We start from the raw sequence: 16178 nt of genomic DNA, 5'->3' as shown, positions 1-16178 counted from the left end.
TGGGGTTTTTGCACCAAGGAGGCAGCTCAGACACAGAACACACATCTTTAAAGTAAACTCCTCAGATTACATGAGATAGCAGCTCCCACCCGGAGCAAGGATGTAACCAGACCAAGAACTCGCGCTGCTTGTCCTCCGAGCTGGAGATGTTTAACGCTCAACGTCCCAGAGCCAAAGCTCTCTTCTGTGGGATCATATGATTGAGCGACACTTTTCCACTCCTATTTTCTCCTGTTGAAAGAGAAGTGTAGCCCAGATGTTAGCTTGCTAACATTGTCAGGAAGATGTCTTCAGTGCCTGACGATGGTTCGGCAAATGCCCACGATGAATCTTCCTTGCTCAGATGAGCCCTTCTAGCAGGGCATTGTGTTTGTTAAAAGCTACAGAAGTTTTACCCACTTCCCTAAGCAAAAAATAGCTTCATTTAGGCTCCTGATTAAAGACAAAATACTAAAATTAAATGCTAAACATCAGCATTTCCTACCTTTATTTTCTAACTGCTCCCCCTCCGCCCATTCCCATGTTTGCCCATTCCTGGCAGCCTGGTGGAGAAGAGGGTGTGGGGCTGGGGGTGGAGAGATGAGGGCACATTAACGATGACTTTCTGACATCTGTGGTGAGCTGAGAGAGCTGAGACTACAACCCGAGATGCAGAAACTTCAGGCAATGCTGAGCCGATGCTTCGTGGCTTTCATTTACAGAAGCAGCTCCAAATGAACACAATCAGCAAACAGGAAGGCGCAGAAGCTGTAAGGGAGATCTGCTCTTGCAGCTTCTGAGTACTTAGAATTGCACAGAGTCTGCATCCTGTTTATTCACACTGTAAGCTTTAATCTGTCCCCTTTAATTTCCTCGCACATGTCTCAGAAATCAGCCCACTGCAAAATCTCCTGTACAGGATGCTGGATGCAGAGCAAGTTGTGCTAATCACATCCTAAATCTGCAGCCCCAGATGGATTTTGACTCTAGTCTCCTGCTTCAGAGAGCCTGTAAGCACAACCTGGAGAGCTCCCACCCATGGCGAACACCACAATCCTTACCATGCCCTTTGTGTAACCCTCCCTGGAGGCACGAGGCACCAGCACAGCAGAAGGAAGTACTGAAGTCATGAGGCAAGGATGTTATGAGGTTTTCTGCATGCTGATGCTTAAGTGGTGGTGCACCCTCTGAAATCCCCTCCCATAAACTCATGCTTCTTGAAAGGGGTGCTTGATGCTGAAAAACAGCTTGATTGTTGCTGCCGCCCTGGTGAAATTACTCAGGACATCTTCAGGACAGTGAGTTCTTCCGTGCGAGGCTGTTCTTCTGTTCAGACTGCCAGCATCAGCAAGGGAAAACACTCCGTTTGGGTTCTGGTCAGACACTGCAGTGCACTGGGGTCACTTCTACCTCTTGGTGGGGAAGGCTTGGCCCTGCACAGAGCTGCTCCTGTTTATCCCCATATGCACATCCTCTGGTTCCAGGAGAAATACCTCAGTGGGCCTACAAAGGAGCAAGGCTCTTCTCTCTGGAGTTTATCTCCATGTACCACTACATTCATTAACTGTGCCAAGAAAGCATCTGGATGCTCAGGCCAGCTGGCAGGGGGCGGCTTGTCTCTGTGCTACCGCAGTGGGCTCTCGGCCTCTGAAAGAGGCCAGCTGCTTGTCGGGGTGGTGACCGGAAGGATGAAAGGCTGAAATTGCCTGTGCACGGAGGGGGCTGTGCATTAGCACGGGGTCTGGGACACATGCTGGGACTGCTCCGTGTGAAGGGCCTCATCCCAGCCTCTGCCCCCCTCCGTGCTGATGGAGGTCTGGGCTGTTTGCCTCGGTCCATCGTAGCAGGCTCCCAGCTGCTTTTCTGACTTTCTTTCAAGGCTGGGCATCGGATACGATGAGATGCCAGCAGTGATGTGACCCAGCTCCCCAGCAAGGTATAACTGCAGCATTACAGCCCTCCTGTGCCGTTTTTCCAGGGCAATCCTCCCCCTGAAACATTCCCGTGGAGCAGCAGCGTGAATTCCACCAGGGCTTCTTTCGTATTTTGAAAGCACGAGGCACTTTTTTGGCACAGCTGCCTTGGTATGAGCCCCTAGGTGGCCTGAGGACTTGGGAGAAATTTTTAAGCTTCACTTATCATGGTTTTCCTCGATGTTTTGCAGCTCTCTACAGACCCTTTGCTGACCTTCACGAAGGCTGTGGGTGACACTGCATGGGAAACACTTGCCTAGACCATGATGGGCAAGGTTCTGAATGGGACTGGTGAGAACTGGGGAATGCTGAGCCCAATCCCTCCTGTGACTTACTTGTCTCTCTGCAGAAATCCCTTCGGGTAGGATTTTCAAAAACTCTTCTGTGATTCAACGACACACGTCCTGCTGAAACAGAGGAAGCTCTGCTGCCATAACTACTTTCAGGTTGGTGCAAATCCCACTCTTCGTGTCTTTAAGTGTCTGCCTTATAAACTATGGGGTAACAGTATGGCAGTCCTGTTCCATGCCTGGATGAGGCCCCTAGAACCACTGGGGACTGTTGCATTATAAACAATGTCATAAATAAACAAACAAACAAATAAATAAAAGAATTACAGCCTCATGTCTGCTTTGTTGTCTTACTCCGAATTTTCCTCTCTGATTCATCTGAAAAGAGCATCTTTCAGAGATGTTTCTACCCACAGTGTGCCATATTGATCAATTCCTGCAATTAGATAATTTGCCCGGTGATATTCCCCGTTCTCTCTTCCCACCACCCTCCACCACCCAGTGGATGTCCTTGGCCGGGGTGGATGGGAGTCTCTCGAGAAACACCTGGTTGCTCCCGAAGGCAGTGAAGTCATGCTGTAGGAGGTAATCTCCTTTCTGAGTCAGCTTTCATCTCGTGTCCCAGCCTGGTGCCAGAGAACATTACACGTTCATTGAAGCTGCTGTCTAAGAGGGTTGATTTTTTTTCTGTTTGGATGAGATTTTTCAGGGTCACTTTGTGAAAGTGGAGCATCCACGTTGCTCCGGAGCTTGGTGGGAGTGGGGAACCAGACTGCCATGGACACTTTCTAAATATCCAACCCGTGACCAAAGTGTGGGATGGATGCAAAGCCTAAGGAAGATTTGACACTGCTGTTGCCCATTGAGTAGAGAAGAGGCAAGCAGCACCTCCCCTCTCAAGACTCCTCCTGTCCCTGACTTTTCCATTATTATAACATACTCATTCGGGCCTCAGTCTTAATTAGGTTGAGTCTACTCTTTCCTCTGCTCCAAACTGTTGCATTCAGACCCTGCTTTCCTTCATAGCACGTCCAAATTTCTGTGTTGCCTTTAGCCCCCAAAGCCCAAACCCAGTCAGACTCCTGCCAGCTCGTGCTTTCATGCCTGCTGCCTCTTCCTTGCTGGCTTTCCCGATGACCAAAGGTCTTTCTCAAATGCCTTTCAAAATCCACCTGTTGGCACTATTTTTCTGAGCCCCCTCATTTTCAGCCAAATAATTCCCATACCCTGATTTGTCAAAGCATCTTGAAAGCAAACAGAGAAACATGTTCAGTCCTTTGTTCCTCCCTTCCCACACTGCTGAGGATTTGAGTGCTAAAACTTGCAGAGTGGCATTGTAACATTATACCTGGAAATGTCACATTGACAGGGGAGGATTTTGAGTAATGATGCCCTAAGCAAAGCCAGTCCGGTTCTGCAGGGCCTTGAAAGATGATCTAGGTAGGAGAGCAGAGGGAGCAGCAGGAGGATATAACTACCCTCTTCTGAAAGAGGCAAAGAAAAATTGGGAAACACTCAGCACATGCACAGAAAGAGTGTGAATGGCCAGTTTGCATCCCCCCAGAGCGCTGCCCATCCCCAGGGCCAATGTCCTTATCCCCCGTCCAACACCAGTGCTGGGGTTCAGAGGTTCAACCCCAGCCCAACAGCACAGAATCGGCCCCTCCGCCCTGACCCATCTGCAAGGAGCAGCCCTGGAGGGGAGCTGCAAGATCAGAGTGGGAAGGGTGTGAATCTGGAGCACATCTGAAGTTCAGGTTTCTCAATGACTGAGGCAAGGGAATGCCTAATTTGATGGTCTTAATGAGGTGATGGATTCATCAATGTCCAACCGAGACATAGCCCACATTTGAACAAAAGCCCTCTGTAGATTCACGACTTAATTTACAATTTCTCTTTTGATTTAGCTTTTCATCCTTAAACATACAAGGGTACAGACTGGGCACTAGGTTGGACAATACCTTCTAGAGAAGGACTAGAAATCCAAAAGAAGACTTGGACTCCATCTAGTCCCTATTTTTCCAAACACAAAGGATAGCTGCAAGCTTTGAACTGCATTTGCTATCAGTAGGCACAGTTACATTTCCTTTACTTAATATCATCAGAGGATGACAGTCTTCACGTAATACAGACACATAATCTGTGTGTAGGATTATGGGGTGATCCTCCTACTATTAACAGGGTCCAGCCAAACCCACTACAAAGCAGGGACTCTCTCCAGCATGCTTTTAGAAATGTAAGGACAAGGCAAACAAAAATATGCCTCATAAAAGCTCAGCATTTTCCACCATAAAACACAATCCTGGTACCATTTTCCTGCACTTCATGGCCTCTCAGTGCTTAGCACCCCAAAACAGCATATTTTCTTGGGGTTAGGAGATGAACCAGCTTCTCCTTCCCCTTCCTGATACGAAGTTTGCTCTTCTGGGCTTTTTGTAAACCTGTGTCCCTGATGAGAAGGGGATCATCAAGACGGAGGTATGGTGAAGCAATGGGCAGACACGTCTTCACAGCCCCATCAGAGCACTCTGCAGTTCAATAAACACTTTTCATTTTAAGTGATTGGCTTTGCATTCTGCCTTTGGCTCGGCTATTGTGTTGGTAAAGTAATTACTGTATTACCTCACCCCTGGCACCCAGCCTTGTGTTATCATGCTGAGCAAGTCTTTGGGAACATCTTTAGTAGGCTAACTGTTTATAGCTTTGCTGGAGTCACCAGATGAAGCAGTCCATGAAAGCTCATTTCTTTGCTCTGAGACCGTCTTTTACTTCTGTGCTGTAGGGCCAGAGATCTCTTATGGAGGCTTCTTTGGAGGGAGAGGGAAGAAGGCATGCACTGGCTAGAAATTGAAGAGGAAGATATGAGAAAGACATATGCAAAAGTCAACGCAGCAAGCAGTTGCTCACAGGAAAACGCAAGCCATATAGTTACACTCTGGTCAGAAGGAAAGCAGCATACACATATATTAAAATCATTAAATCATTTTAATGATGTTTACTGCTTTTTAGGACACACTGTACGGGTTTGTAAAACTTGGCTTTCCTGATTTAGATCTCTCACTATCTCCTTTCTCAGAAACAACTCTGCAACCTGCCTCCTTGCACTCACTCAAGGAACGCTGCCAAGCTGCCTGCTTGCTTTGCCCACTGCTGTCCTTAGAGACCACAGCGCTGGCTCCTGGCTTGGTACAGCATTTTAAGCACACCTTCAGTAGGTGGCAGTGTCCCGGGAGCCTGTCAGGAAGGATTTTGCAATGGAGAAGAAGGCCTGGCTCACAATCACTTCATACTCTACAAGAGTTTTCCTGCTCACTAGCAGTATAGCAAAGCAGTCATCTTTCACTTAACCAGCGATGAGATCATGCTGTCAAAAACAGACAGGCATCTGAAATCAGAACAAAACACAGTGCGCTTGTAAATCAGAGCTGCATACTGACCACACATGAAAGTGTGCTCCAGGCTCTTGACTGGCTGCCCAGTTCACAAGGATGGTATTTCAAGGTGTGGTTGTTAATCTAGAAATCTGTAAATGGCTGGAGTGATGGCCTCCCCCTGTGCCATCCAGCTACAACGTTGACAAACAAGGGTATGTGAGCAAACGCTACCTAGACACATGTGAATCCCAGGCAGATATCCCTAACAGTTGTGATGGCTTTATCATTTTCTGCAAGTTATGATTGCAAATATGTAAAATATATATACAAGAAAATTGCATTTTTTATTGCACATCAGATAGCCAGAAACCCTGGTTGAGTCATCCCAAATTTACTGGCATATCCAGAATAAGTCCATGACTATCAATACTTGAAAGTAAGTTGGACATTTCCTTATCATTCACATCTTTCTAACCTTATTATCAGTGATAATAGTACATAACAGGATTTGCCTGAAAATGGTTTTAGGGTTTTGTAAAAATAAGATATTGCATAGGGCTCAAAAATAACTAAATAATAATAAAAAAAAAAGTTGGATCCTAATCTCAGAAAGGCAGGTGAACTTCTCCCTAAGCTTTGCTTTGACATGCACCATACAGTGCACTTTGCAGTCTGGTCCTAGCATCTCTTCTGCAACTAAATCAGCCTATAGGTATTTTTTTCACTGAACCATAGGAAAAAAATGTAGGTTGTAAGAGACCCCTGGAGATCTTCTGTCCCCAAATTCTGCCTGAAGTAGGGATAGCTTCACTTTGAGGTAAGAGCTTGGTCTGTATTGTGCTCATGGGACAATCACTGAGATGTTTCAGGTGGACTCCAAGGAAGAGACCGCCGGTGTTTAAGAAGAATGCAGTGGGAGACAAAACATTATATTGAGTTCCCTGGTCAGCCAGGAGACAGGCTGATGGGGAAGGAGCCTGGGGTTGGGGCTGGGTCTCTGTTCATATGTCATGCATAGCACATTCAAGGTAAATGTCAGTGGCATCACTAAAACTTCAAGCATTCAGGTGATGGCCAGACGTGATAGGTACCTGCACACAAGTCTATGGATGAAAGCCTGTAGGAGAGGTGCTCCAGCCCGCTGATCATCCTTGTGGCTCTCCTGTGGACCTGCTCCAACAGCTCCATGTCTTTCTTGTGCTGTGTGTCCCAGAGCTGAGTGCAGCACTCCAGGTGGGGGTATCATGAGGGCCGAGCAGATGGGGGCAATCTACTCCTTTGACCTGCTGGCCACGATGATTTTTAAATCTCACCTTTCTCTTGCGTGTCTCTGGAATATGGCAGGCTGTGTGTAGATAATAGGGGGTATTTTCAGGGCATTACAGTAAATAAAGCCACGTGAAACTTATCCTGCCATCACAACCTAGTAGGTAAGCAGTAAAGGTTTATGTGAGAGCTAATAGGGCAACTGTTGAGCAAGTGCTGAAACATGCTGACAGATATAGGGAATTTATCTAAAACATCTGTCATCTGGATGAAAGCATCCCCATCCTAGGGCAAGCTGGGTCACCCTTCACGTTATACTAACTTTTAATGAGCTGTTACTGATTGTTTTCTGCTTGTTTGTTTGTTTTTGTTTGTTTGAGTTGTTGTTTTTACAAACACTAACACATCAATAGGTTGCCTACATTAATGGCTTGCATCTATCTACAGTACTATCTATAATACATGTAACTCATTTGACATATTCTTAATATGTTTATAACAGACATTAATCATCAGATAAGGCTATATATATACTACTTGTGCAAAGAGATGGCAAACTTCAACTGAACACAACCTAGCTTGAAGTATCATGATCAGTTTATGTCATGTTCACACTTCCCATGTGTTTTTTCCATATTAAGGATCAGGTTTTCAGGGTTTCTGTCCTCATGAGACAGAAAAAGAGACTAATGTTTTGCAGGTTTTAAAGATTATATAAAGAGTCACCTTGGTTTCTATGCAGATACTGTATCCCATTATTCCTGAGTCTGTTTTGAATTACCTTTCTTGTGCTGTAGGAAGGATCTCACACAAAGAAAACCAGGCTTTTACAAAATGGCTATGCAGTGAAATACAGGTGCATTTATTGATAATGTTGTTGTAGCCTTGATAGTTTAAGGACATAGACAATACAAACTTTATAGGTAGAAGGAACATGTTTTGTTAGGTCAGCTTCCCAGCCTTTACAACTTCTGCAGTTGGAAAAGCGGATAAGTTTGCAGGCACACAAGCCTTTCTTCAGGTCACTATTTGTATGGTGTCTCCAGTGCAAGCGATGTGCCAGGATATACTGACAGGTGCGCACAGCTCATCCAGCCTGGCCTTGAACACCTCCAGGGATGGGGCATCCACAGCTTCTCCGGGCAGCCTGTGCCAGGGCCTCACCGCCCTCTGAGTAAAGCATTTCCTTCTAACCTCTAATCTAAATCTCCCCTCTTTTAGTTTAAAAACATTTCCCCTTGTTCTGTCATTGCCTGCCTGAGCAAAAAATCACTCTCCATCTTTTTTATAGGCCTCCTTTAAGTATTGAAAAGTTGCCATAAGATCACCCCAGAGCCTTCTCTTCTTCAGGCTAAACAGCCCCAGGCTCCAAAAGAGACCTGCTGCTGGCCAGAGCTGAGCCAATAAGCAATGTTTGCACTTCTGTGAGAGCAGATTTAAGTAAAACAAAACAAAACAAATCAAAACAAAAAAACAATAGTGCTGCACAAAAGCAGCTGGGAGAACGAAGAGTAAGAAGCAGCCCTGCAGGCCCCAAGGTGAGTGCAGCAGGAGGGCAGGAGGTGCTCCAGGCACGCAGCACAAGTTCCCCTGCGGCCCGTGGAGAGGCCCCTGGTGGAGCAGGCTGTCCCCCTGCAGCCCATGGGTCCCACATGGAGCAGATCTCCACGCTGCAGCCTGTGGAGGAGCCCCCGGTGGAGCAGGGGGATGTGGCCTGGAGGAGCCTGCGGCCCATGGAGAGCCCCCGCAGGAGCAGGCCCCGGGCCGGAGCTGCAGCCCGTGGAGAGGAGCCCACGCAGGAGCAGGGGGTCTGGGGGGAGCTGCCGCCCGTGGGGGACCCGTGCTGGAGCGGTTTGCTCCTGGGGGATGGACCCCGTGGTACGGAGCCGTGTGGGAGCAGTTCTTGAAGAGCTGCAGCCTGTGGGCAGCCCCCGCAGGCTCAGTTCGGGAAGGACGGCATCCCGTGGGAGGGACCCCGCGTGGAGCAGGGGCAGAGAGTGACCGTGAAGGAGCGGCGGAGACGAAGCGTCAGGGACTGACCGCAGCCCCCATTCCCCGTTCCCCTGCGCCGCTCGGGGGAAGGAGGTGGAAGAGGGTAGATGGGGGAAGGCGTTTTTAGTTTGCTTTTTGTTTCTCACTGTTCAAGTCAACTGGTGACAGGCAATAAATTATATTAATCTCCCTATGCTGAGTCTGTTTTGGCTGTGACGATAATTGGTGGATAATCTCCTTGTCCTTATCTCAACCTCTGAGCACTTTTCCTTGTATTTTCTCCCCTTTTCCCTTTGAGGAGTAGGAGTGGGAGAGCGACTGGTATGAAAAGAAGTAGTCTGCAGTGGGCCTTGGAAATGCTGTTCCTCTTCTGGGTTTGCTGTACTTTGCAGCACAGAAGGCTATTTGCCGCCCCAGAGAGAAAGGACAAGTCCAAAATAAGCATCAAGGACTGCTTCAGCGGGTCCCCCCCAGGCTCCATCACTGTGCACGTGGTGTGCTCAGAGTGCCCTCAGCCCAAACTGGGTGTTACTCCAGCATGGAGCCGAGCACACTGCCCAGGATGCGTGCAGCAGCCTCAATCCAACGTCTTCCCAACCAGGTTGGAGGGATGTCCTTATAGGCCACAGCGACCACATAGCCCAGGTCACAGTTGTCATTGCCTGTGGAGATGAAAGCTGAAAAGGCTCCAGGAGAGCTTCCAGTGGTTAAAGGGAAGCCATTCTGAGAGGACTTGAGGAGACAATTGTGACTTGCGTGGTACAAGCCAGGAGCTGGCTTGGTTTGAAAAAGCTTGTCACTGGGTAACTTCCAACCACGGGCTGCTGTCAGCTTAAGTAAAGCTGAATCTGATCGCGCAGAGGTGCCTTGACAGGTCTGTGCAATGTTATTTTTCAATTCATTACTCAACACTGCAGCTGAAGCCATCAAACCAAGGGTGATTTTACTGCCTTTTGGATAAGCAAGTCAGTGTTTATTCAGAAGGCAGGCTTCTCAGCAAGGCTGCTATCAGTCTTTTCACTGCGTCAGACTCAAAAATGAAATGTTTCTTCTCAGCAAATGGAAAAGAGCAAAGTCAGTATTTCCCCTGGGGACCTAGAGCACAGCTCCAGGAGGTTGCTTCACGGTAGTATTGCAAGCAGCTCCCAAGGCATGCGTGTGTTTGTGTGCGTGCATGCAAGCCTGCATGTCCACACACAGGGAGCAAATCCTGCTTTTATCCTTCTGATATGCTTGAAAAACAAAATGAGTGTTTAGAGGACAAAGCTTCTACTTTTTTTTTTTTTTTGAAAATTTTATCCTGGATATACAAAGGAAACATGAAGTCAAAATACCTACCTGTTCTCACCTGCTCATTATAGGAAGTGTTACAAGTTTTCCTGGCCAGGACATCAGGAGTAACACTAATAATAATCTGATGCCTTGTGGTCTGAGCTAAGCGCAGGCTTCTGCTATATTAGTTTGTAAGAAAATGAACTCAGCCTTGAGCAGCTGACAACCTAAAGAGACAAAACAGAAATGAAAGGAAAGGTCCTCTGTTTTCCAGATGATCAGCTGTGCTTTAGATACGCAGAAAGTGAAATCCTAGCTGTGCTGAAGTCCATGACAAAGCCTCAGTAGGACTGGGGCTTTTATCCCAGTTGCTTAAAACAAAAAACAAACAAAAAAATCTTAAAGAGCTTTAAAGTTGCCTCCTGCAAAAAGCTGGAAGGAGGTCTGTACATAGGCAGACGGCAAACTTGTTTCCCAGGTCTCACATTTATATCTTAATCCCCCAAGACAGAGGTTCCCTGGGCACCTTTCGGTTATGAATTACCAATACTAAAAAATACAAGGGGGAAAAAACACACTGGCTCTGATAGTGGGCTAAACAGTGAAATGAGAAAAAAAAAAAAAAGCTCAGTTGCTGGTTCTTTGACAAACTGTTTGGAACAAGTGACTGATGCCTTGTCTTCATGAAGGAGAGCAGTACCTCTTGCTGTGCTGTGATGAAATGTTTGCAAGCCCTGTGCTCTTCCTCTGCTTTCAGTGCCCTTTTCTATTAATCCGTCGCTTTCAGAGTGCTGAGGCTGGCGCAATCTCTTGCCTGTCTCTAGATGGCTGCAGGATAGATGTTTGCATACGAGTTAGTCATTTCAGCTTCCTTTTCGGTTAATGCATGATGATAGGCACTTCTGAAGCACAGTTCATCTCACCCTGAGGTTGACAGCTAAAGCAAAGCGATTGCACAACAGCAAACAGGAAGAAGAGTTCGGCTGACAGTTTGAGATGAAGTAGAAGAAAAGGAGGGACAGGCTGAGGCTGAAGGGGAAGGACTCGACTAAGCCAGGACAAGATGCACAAGGCACCAACTGGAATCCATCCAGCTCCTGTTCTCCGCTTTATGAAGAGAGCTATATAAACTCTTCCGTGCACACTTAATGAATGATTCTTCATATAAGCCAGCTGTGGATTTCTTGCATGCATTTGGATTATTTTTGAACGCTGTTTTGAAGGAAGGCTGCATGTGAGAGAGGATGACGGGAAATCGTCTGACCTTTCACCAGAGCTCAGCTCCAACGCAGTCTGAAAGGACTGCCATTCAATGGCAAAGTGTTTTCGGAAGACATAATGAGAGAAAACATGTCAGAAATAAAAAGGAGAAAATAGAGGTGAGGGTGATTGCCAGCTGGACTAGGGAGAAGCAGCTGTTGGTTGCAAAATGGCTGCCTTAGGTCTGGGACTGCTTCACCTTGCCAAACTTAGTGAGCGAGAAATTGAGGGGCACACAGGGAAAATAGTCTCATGCTTTGAACAGTCAAGTGGAAAGCTCTCGCATTGTATGATCTTCTTCAAAGCATGTATTCTCAAACTTCACAGTGCAGGTATGCTAGTTACAAGTGGAGAGGTAAAAATGAAACTTTCTCTTAGATGATTCACAGTTGCTTATTTTTCAGTTGCATTGGTTTCAACACTGAAGCTAAGTGGTGAGTTAATACACATAAATCCATCACAGTTCATAAACTAGATTATTCTTTACCTCGGATAGGGCCATTCTCAAACAGTCTCTTTAGTTTCCCAAATACAAGACAGGACTTCCAATTTTAAGATCCCTCACAGACCAATACCCTACCTTGTCCAAGTTTCTAGTTTAATAAAGCTCCAGATGATGCCAGCAGTTGCAGCAACATGTTCAATTATAACTAAAAACCCAAACAGCAATGCGATTCTAAAAAATCTTTAAAATCCAGGTCAAGTCCTGCTGAAGAGCAAGTCAAAGCCCCAGATAATATCCTGTTACCAAAACTAAAACAAACAAAAAAATACGGTCAAGTAGTACTATTTCATTTTTTCATATGATGCTCACTGCTGGAGAAAATTTTTTGTCAGCAGATCTGTGGTATCCTGAATTCATTTTCGCCACACAAGTCCACAGTTTTTTATTACATATGACATGCTGAGTCAAGGCATCTTACTGTTCAACATAAAGCTTGCTCTGTCTTATTAGCTACCCAGCCCATAGGAAAAGCATTCAGCATGATGGACAACATGTGGCACAGCAATGTCTCGAATGAGCAGAAACATCAGGAGGTGCATTCTTCTGCTCAGAGTGACTCCTAATAACAGCTGTTCGCAGTTTCATGATAAACTTCTTCCAGTTTGGGGCAATTATAACACTCCTTCCCTTGACATGCACTCATTGTTTTGCTGTTGTCTGTTGCTGTTTACTCAGAATCTGAGAGCAGTGATGTTAACACACTTGGTTTTGAAAATGTGTTTTGGTGCGACCATGTATCAAACTAAAAACCATATGACCTGGTTATTGATTTGGGGGAAAAAAAGGACACTCGCCTTAAGTACATCTTTTTATGAGCAGATCAATAACAAGTCAATCAAATCAACATTTGACAAAAGTCTGAATGCCTTCAACATCACAGTTATGAAAAGAAAGCAATGCCAGAAACATGGACAATTTCTTTTGACTTTGGACAGAAAAAAAGAAAAATCTATGCTACGAAATGTTCTGCATTAGAGTCCTTGGATGCAGTGTTTTCCAGTAGAAAGTTTTTTGTTTTGTTTGTTTTGTTTCAGAAAAACATCTTGATGAAAGATAACTCAGCCTCCACCATCATCACCTGTTTGACTCCTTGTTATCGTGCTTGGACCAGGTATTGGTGATGAAGGAACTTTTGCTCTGGGAGCTGCTACCTTTTACCTCGTTACACATGAACCGAAGTACACTCGTTGACTTGTCAGTGTAGACTTCAGCAAGAGATGCATTATCCATGTGGCTCTCTACCATGTTATTAATTCTTTTGTCCTTACATCAGTTCGGTAATATACAGATGGATTTCAGGTATGCACAGTCAATGTGATAGCAATACTGCTTCACATGAATTACAGTAGTGGGGATATTTAAACAAGAACCGGCTGCTATAAACAGAAAACGTACTGAAAGAATCAGCTCTAAAACCAATATGGGACAGAAAAGTGTATCTTAATATAAAGAGACATTGTTTATAATTTGTATGGCTAAAAAGAGAATGCAGAGCAACATCTGTGTCCTCTTTGCTCGTTTGGTTTTACAAATGCACTCCAGCAGCACACACTACAGAAGGATCTTACTGAATAAGAACTGGTGCAGATTAAACAAAGAATAAACAAACACCCGTCTATAATTACAAGGTATAAGGAAAGCAAATGGGCAAGATCTTTCCTATAATTATCCCCAAAGCTTTGTGCCATTTCAACAATGGTATTTACTGCTGATGTATGATATTGTGCTATTTACACGGGGGAAAAAAATATCATTACATGACATCAGATATATTTTACAAAGGACAGCAAGGGCTGATATGTATCTCACCAGCACTGCTTCAGAGCAGCAGCACCTCCATTTAGAGGAGTGGAGCTGCATGGCAGGGTTCAGGACTGAGCTCAGACCAAAGATAGGGAACTTGCTGGTAGGGTCCCCAGCCACTCAGTGCTGGTTGGCATCAGATGGTGCTTTATGTAGTAATAATGACATTCTCGAAGAGTCTTAGTGGAGTAGATGGGAGCTATCTAGTTGAGCTTTCTGTCCTTGGAAGAGCTCGGTAGCCAACAGTGATAGATGAACGTAAGACACAGAAGGAATAGAGGAGGTTCTTTGGAGCCCTTGCCATGCCTGGCACCCAAACCAGGCACTGCCATGGCACAGAGGACCCAGGATTATCCTGCTTTCTCAGATGGGAGAGTGTCACAAAACAAGTAAGGCAAAAACTTCAGGCGAGGATGCACCGTTGGAAACTGGGAAATCTTTCTTGGTCTGTTTTTGGTGTTGAGCAGCCCCCACAGAGCCACTCACATGGGCAGCCAGTGGCAGAACCAGAATTATTTGGGGGGATTTCAGTTCCCTGTTGGGTTTGTCCTGGATGATCCCACTCCTTCATGCTCATGGCTTGGCACATCAGCAAGGGAAAGACAGAAAGAGAAAAGACATTCAAAATAAGGTGATAGCAGAGTCAAGTTGCCCAGCCCCTGTCACCTAATCCTAGCCAGACACATCTACCCACAGTTAAACAAAGGATGGTTTCCGTGCCTGACACCAGCCTTTAATTAGATAAAGCTGAATATGGAGCCCCATTCTGTCCCAGATCCTCTCCTTTTCTCCCTATGTCAGCTCCAGTTTTCATTACAGTCAATCTTAATTAGCTTCCAAACCTACCAGCCTCTATTTTTTCCTTGTGGATATTGTAGGAGCAGGTAGTAAACATACTTTTTTTGCCTCTTTGTCCCAAACTTTCACTCTAACCCAGTAGAAAGAACCAGACCTCAGTCACAACTATAAGCAGCTCATACAACTATAAGCAGTTTTTGTTTACCAGCACAAGCTCCACCTTAGCCCTCCAAAACTTGGGAAATCCCACAATAAACATGGATCCTCTCTGAAACCTATGCTCTTTTCCTAGCATCAGTGACAAACACCATCATTCCTCAGCAGGACCCTGCAGCCTTCACAGACTCCAACAGACCTACTTGTTCAGCTTGCTGATGCCATACCTTTACCCTTCCTTACTGAAATATCCCAGAAATGGATGTCCCCAGCCATCCTAGCCCAGTAACTCACCTAGCCTTCCAACTGCAGTGCTGCCAGCCAGAAGACCTAGCACAGAAGGCAGCCTAAGCCAGCAGCTCCACCACTGCCTCTTCGGTACCCTCAGCTGTGCTGCTCTCCTGAGCTCTCCATCACGGACAGGTATTGCAGGCTGCATCATAGGGAAGCCAAACTCATGGTATGCATGTGCATGCAAGCTCCATGAGCAAGCAAGGGAAATTTGAACACCCCAATCTCCTTTAGTGACTTGTCTTTATACATAAGACACATTAGTAATGTGCTTTACTAGAAGTCAAAGAACTTCCCCCCGCTCTGGTATCAACACAGAGCTCATGGCATTGAAGTTAAACAAAAGCTTCACATTCGCTCCCTCTGTTATTGCAGTAAATCATGCTGTCACGTTGCCATAGGAACTGAAGCTATCACAAACATCACTACATCGTGGCGTTGGACCAGCTCGAACAGGCAGGTCTTCTGTTTTGATTCTGGGGCCAGTCCTCCTTTCCCTGACCCAACCCCATGTTTCCAACTCTTCTACAACACACTGGTATTTTTTCATGTAAAAAGAGAAAAAAAAAAAGAAAAAAAAAAGTATTATTCATCTGAGTGGAAAGTTTTATCAAAAAGGAGTCATTGTAAAGCTGTGCTTGTTTGGTTAGCTCTGAAATATCCAGGCACAGTAGGACAACTTACTATGGAGAGTGGAGACTTCGATGAGATAAATTGTTAAGTTTAGTCACATTTGAAAAAGGCAGTGAAGAGCAAACAAATTAATCACAGGTTGTTTTGAAATAATCTGTAAACAGCTTTGGCAGATAAGTTTTTTTTTTTTCCTCAAATATTTATGAACCTGAAGATACAGATGGGTAGTGGGTGAGATTTTTAAAAGCCATACTAAACTAATTTATATTCATCCAAGGATTTTGTTTGGAGTTTTCTATAGAAGAATTGGAAAGCTTTAGAACCTTCCCTTATAATCCTTCAGCCCTCACTTGGACAAATATCCCATTAATTTCATTGCAAACCTGACATAACATCAGTTGCCCAAATAAAGGGTATCGGAGCAGTGGTTCATTTAAGTAAAATGAGCAGACCCTTCTGCTCTAATGTAATGATGAAAGATATCTGATGGCATGGCTTTGAAATCCTAGCAATTTTTTTTGTACAAGACAGCTTTGTAGCCACATCAGCATGTGTTTCATGCAGCGAGTAGCAAAGATCATTTTAA

Source organism: Cygnus olor, chromosome 1, assembly GCF_009769625.2.
Source record: "Cygnus olor isolate bCygOlo1 chromosome 1, bCygOlo1.pri.v2, whole genome shotgun sequence".
NCBI lineage: Eukaryota > Metazoa > Chordata > Aves > Anseriformes > Anatidae > Cygnus > Cygnus olor.
Note: the sequence above shows the minus strand (reverse complement) of the source record.